The 6,000-nt window shown below is 32.9% G+C and overlaps 1 protein-coding gene across 15 annotated transcripts in view; it reads right to left on the bottom strand.

Annotated features, from left to right (window-relative positions):
• LOC108971988 (CUGBP Elav-like family member 4) overlaps nucleotides 1-6,000 on the bottom strand; it is a 755,092-nt gene that overhangs the window by 43,334 nt on the left and 705,758 nt on the right. The window lies entirely within an intron of this gene.

Raw genomic sequence — 6,000 nt, 5'->3', positions numbered from 1 at the left:
CGTAACAACAAAACTTGTACTTTATTCTTTTACTGTTAAATAAAAAACAAAAACAAAATCAATCCAATAATAAGCTGTGCATAATCTAAGCAACTATACTATAATTAGTTTGAATATTCTCTTTTAACACTAGATAACGGTTCTTTTCCACTGCTTTTGAGCTATTTGCTTCGAAAATTAAGAAGATCAGCGCAGTTTAGCCGTCTCGAGGGTTCAATTGATTTAAAATTATTAAGTTTGAATATGCAGCACGTTCCATACGATAACAGATTCAAATCTTCCGTTATTTCATTGTACCAGGCTGGAAAAGGTCAAGCTCTTATAGCGAAGTCATTAAATATTAATAAATCCATGGTTTCAAGATGGATTAATAAATTTAAAACAACAGGTAGYGTTACAACACTAAACACAGRCGCGCCACCACCAAAAWTTTCTTATCGTGATGACATTAATATTAAAAGTTTAATTATGAGAAACCCATTCATATCTTCGAAAGAAATAAAAGAAACTRTTAATTTGAATGTCGATTCAAGTACCATACGAAGACATGCAATTAAACTAGGTTTAAAAAGTTATCAGGCCATTAAAAAGCCAATGCTGATGAAAAATCACATGAAGAAACGGTATGTTATTTTTAAGTAACATCTTCACCAACAACAATATTCTTTTTGTATTTTTTAGTCTTGAATTCGTAAAGAAGAACATTGATTGGACGGTTGAAAAGTGGAATAGTGTTCTTTTTAGCGATGAGGTCAAAGTCAACCTTTTCAATTCAGACAGCATGTGTACAGTAAGGCGCCAGAAACGTGGTCGACTACATCGATCAGACTGTTAACAGACTGTCAAGCATGGTGGAGGAAATGTCATGGTGTGGACATGCTTCTAGGGAAATCGGCTTGGCCCTGTACACAAAATAGTGGACAAAATGGACCGTTTTATGTATAAGGACATTTTAGAAACAAAGATGCTCCCTTATGCAGAATGGCATATGCCACTTCGTTGGGTGTTTCAGCAGGATAACCATCCGAAACACACATCGAAGTTGGTCTTTGATTGGTTTAGGACGAAAAGGATTCAAGTCCTTGATTGGCCGGCACAATCACCCGACTTGAATCCTATCGAGAATTTGTTTGCAATTGTCAAAGGGCGCTTGGGATCAAGTCGATTTACAAGCGAGGACAACTTGTTTAAAGGATTTAAAAAAGAATGGACAAGCATCGAAAAAACTAYATTGAGAAATTTAATTGCCTCAATGCCCAAAAGATGTGCTGCCGTTATAAAAAATAACGGTTCTTATACAAAATATTAAAAAGTTGCTTAGATTATGCACAGCTTATTATTGGATTGATTTTGTTTTTGTTTTTTATTTAACAKYAAAAGAATAAAGTACAAGTTTTGTTGTTACGTATTCTTTTTGTTTTCACCTAAGCTATCAATAAATATTATAACGTTTACCTGATGACTGTTTATTTAAGAGTAATTTGACAATTTTTTGAAAGTTCGGATGAGTTGCTTAGCGTATGCACAGCACTGTATATTTGCCATAAATATTCAAAAAATAAGCTGACATATGCTTTTTGCTTGTGCGAAATTGGTTATTTTGTAAATTTTATTTCAATTCGCTCGCACATACAACAAAAATCATGCTTCGCTAGTTTGATACCTAATTTACACACAATGCGCCTGCCAGTATGCACACTTTGCTGTATGTTATTGTTTTTTGTGTAGCTGCGTAAATCGCATAGTTTATTATTAATTTTGCGCTGTTAGTTGTTGTCATTGATAATAATAAATTTTGCAAAATATTATAGTAAATAATTATATGAAAACACCAACGCACACAGACACATGCAAACTATTTGCAATTTTGCATTTGTTGGCGTGCGTGTGTTTGGCCGGCATGATTTATCTGCGTGCAGCATATTTTTAAGCGTTATTTAATTAATTATTGTCGTCGCCTAGGGGGGCTTTATGCACATATACACACCTATATGTATGTATTAGCACACACATATATACTCCTGCTTTACTGCAAACAACTCATGACTAGCTATGTTTTGAGCAGCTTTGTGCATTACCCGGAAATCACACATTTTGYGGTTAGCACGTACATTTGTCATTTACAGCCCAAAAACGCAAGCACACGCATACATATACACGCATATATTTGCATTATAGTAACATTTTGTACATGTGTTTACTGCATGTTGCCTGCTGCATATTTCACTCTCACTCAGGCACACAAACACAGTAAGGTACATTTATTATCTGTCGTAGCGTGTTCTTTTTCGCCTTTGTTGCTGTTTTTGTACAATGTTTTTCTGCACTGCGCGGCATCGAGTTTTTCGCTKTATTAAATATTAATAATATTACAAAATACAATTGTGATTAAAAAGTCCCTGTGGCATTATTTGCGCGGATACAATTTAATGCATTAAATATGGCCGCARAGGACATCACTACACCGTTATTTATATAATATGTATGTGYGTGCATGTGCGCTTTTGTTAAACATTTGTGCCTATCATTTAAATATCTGCGCTTATACTAATGCATACTTTCATGCTCTTCACTGCTGATTTAATGTAATGAAATATTGGCTGCGTTGGTATGCGCAATAAATTCATAGTAGTAGCATATTTATAGGCGCTGCATTTATCAAGGTAGCATAGCTTATAAATCAAGCATAAAATGACAGGGGGCGTTTTTACAGGTGAGAAGAGATAATTATAAATGAAATGCTATGGTATTTGAGGAATATGAAAGTAATATTTTTATTTGATTTAAATTACAAAAAAAATATTTTATAATAAATATGCATATTTATAAAAAATGTAAATGGGAAATGAAAATAATTTCAGTATTTTATAACAAAAACCTTATTTTATTTACAGATTTGTGATTTAATTGAAATAGCTGTGCTTCAAACAAACTATATGGACTCCTAAAGGTAGACAATTTTAATTTGTTACTCTAAAAATTTCATTATTTTGTATAAGAATTAAAAAGTTTTTTTTCACTTTAATGTATTTAATTGTTTATATAAAAATTGCAAAAACGCTTTTGAAATTTTTTCGCTAAAAAGACAACAGGTGACTGAATGTATGCTAGGCATAACGTAAGATCGCTTTTATTATTAAATTGTATGAAAAGTGCGCACATAGAAATTAAAAAATTTAATTGCACTAGCTTTGGTTTAAATCACACGCATTGACTCTTAAAAGTAGGGAATTTYGCAACTTTACTCATAACAAATATGTATTTCTCATATAAAAGTGAAACATTTGAATAAGTTATATTGCGCAAACGTTCAAAAGTTGGGGAYATAGAGCTTTTAGGTGTTGAGCGTCTGATGGTATGCTATCAAAATAACGCTAAATGAAGTTTTAATAACAAAATATATGTGATTTAGTTTATAATTTAATGGAATGTGAAAAAGGAACAGTAAATAACATACTTTTGAAGCATATTTTACCTTTTAAAGTAAACCAAAATGGATTGACGCAAAAAAACGTAGGCAATTTTCGTTAAAAATCACTAGAAATATTTATATATTTTCCACTTAAGAGTATACACTTGTTAATCTTTGAAGTAATATTGCAAAAATTTTTAAAAATTAAAATTATGCTTAAGAGAGCCGTGCGTTTAAATGTATGCTAACAAAATTACACTTAACGAAGTTTCAATGAAACAAATATACTTTTAGCCACGACTTTTACCGAATGTATAGTAAATTAGAGTAAATAAGTGWTTTTTAAGCAGCTCTGCGCCTGAATGTATGCTAAAAATTTATACTAATCACAGTTTTCATTATAAAAACTACTTTTTTGGCTTCTACTTTTACTTAATGTGAATGGAGYACAGTAAATAAATATAAAATAATTTTTACGCATCTTTTAATATTTAAAGTTAGCGTGAAACAATTTTGAAGAAGACCAACTATGAGTGCTAATAAGAAGTACAACCATCCAGCAATAAAAATAGAGCATAACAATTCTAAAATGCAGTCAAGGTTGATACATGAGCACACAGTTCAGTAAAACACACAAGTATTTCAACTAAAATAACAAAACTATTGTGTTAAGCTGCGTGCTACACTAAACTTTGAAGTAAGATTATTTGTCTGTTTAAAGTTCAACAAAATACCAAGAACTGCACTAAGAAATGTGAGCTACAATAGAAAATATATACAGAACTGACTCGTCGTATGAGTTACATGTTTGGGTATTTGCTTTGTGCCTTATGCCACGCGTCTGCCCTGCTCCTACAGCAGTTTAAACGAAATGATCATTAAATGGAAAAGTGATGCAAGGCGCAATTGGCGAAAAAGTGATGTGCGGCGTATGTAATGGCAGTAGCGGGTAGAGTGCACCGCTCGACAGTCTTTTGTAAAGTACTAAAAGTACAGTTCCACCCACGTGTTTGCTACCAAATGCAAACGGCAGTAGACACTTGAGTTGTTAGCGTAGTGGAAAATCGCATTTGAGACGAAGACACTGCTGCCAATACCATTTGGCATTTTCCATGCATGCTGTTCGCGAATTTACGTTCACTCCCATTGTTAGGGGTTTTTTGCCGTTGCCATTGTTGTCGCCACCGTCACCGCTGTGTTATCGACAATGCTGGTTAAGTCAAGTGGAGGTCGTCATGCTATACTTGTTGCAAGGGTAATGCACTTGAGCGGACAGTGAGTCGTTGGAGTTGGCAAACAGGCAGCTGCTCAGGGACGCTTGTGCGACAACAGGCTTGGTAAGGTCGCTGTCTGACGGTAAACTGTAATCGGCACATTGGTAAGYGCAAAAATATGGGCGTAGCTGCGTTTATTGGGTTTATTATAGGCGTGGCTGCATTATGAGGAGAAATCTATGTGCATATTCCTTAGGGTGTGTAAAAAAACTCAAATTTTTTTTTCACTTGGCATGCTGAGAAATAGTTTCTTAGACCCCCTTACGAAAATCTCTTCAAGTATGAGCTCTTAATTGTAACGTGGATGGTCTTCCGCCTTTCATTTTTCTATTTATTTTTTATTAGAAGATAGAAAATAAAAGATATCAACATTTGAAGTTTGGTTATTTTTGCTATCCAACCTGGTGCATATGTATAATATATAAAATAATTATGGCATATAGAATTGTATTCTACTGTGTTGATCATCAGATTGCAAATTTAGAAAATTGTGCTTGGTTCAAGGAATTTTTTAGTTTTGCGCCTAARACTATATAACCCAAAAATCCTTGCCTACATTTTGGCGAATTTGTATACAATTTTATATTACAAGATTGGGGAGTATTCACATCATATTATTTATATAAAACTATTACGATATTTATTAAGCAATTATAATCACCTATTAATGCATACATTCGTATTAATATACATCGCCATATTTGCATAAATTTTTTTAGTAAAATAATTTTATAACCTAATAAGGCAATATACTGTGAGAAGACAATGCTGATTCAAAAGTATTGTGCAAAGTTCAAGCACGCGTTGCACACACATATAAAGCATCACGGCAAATCCGACCAATTAAAACTCATTTATGCATAACACAGCAATTTCAATTAAAATTAAGCATATTAATAAAAATCTGCCATAATGCGGCTATACAATGGACGCCATAAGAACGGCAGTAATAAAACTGAAAACTACAAGCCAGCTAAATGTTCCCACTGCCATAACCCTCAACAATTTTGCACTATGCGGAATTGAAAAAACAATTAACAAAATCAATAATAATAAATAATAAAAAAAAAAATAATAATTAAAACAGCAACGAAGTTAGAATACTCTACGCAAATAAATAAGTTTCCATACAAAAACTTGATTTTGTTAGTAAAGTTTGTATGACAGCTTATCATATAGYTGTTCGAACTGAACATTATTTTTGGAGATTGCACCAATATCTTAGTTAACAATCTCTGCCAAGTTTCTTGAAGATACGTTGTCAAATGCAAAAGCTTGCCACATTAGCATTTTTTTGCAATCGTTCAGTTTGTA

The sequence above is a fragment of the Bactrocera latifrons genome, unplaced genomic scaffold, assembly GCF_001853355.1.
Source record: "Bactrocera latifrons isolate USDA-ARS-PBARC rearing strain unplaced genomic scaffold, ASM185335v1 scaffold_37, whole genome shotgun sequence".
Classification (NCBI taxonomy): Eukaryota; Metazoa; Arthropoda; class Insecta; order Diptera; family Tephritidae; genus Bactrocera; species Bactrocera latifrons.
Note: the sequence above shows the minus strand (reverse complement) of the source record. Positions and strands in the feature narration are given on the sequence as shown.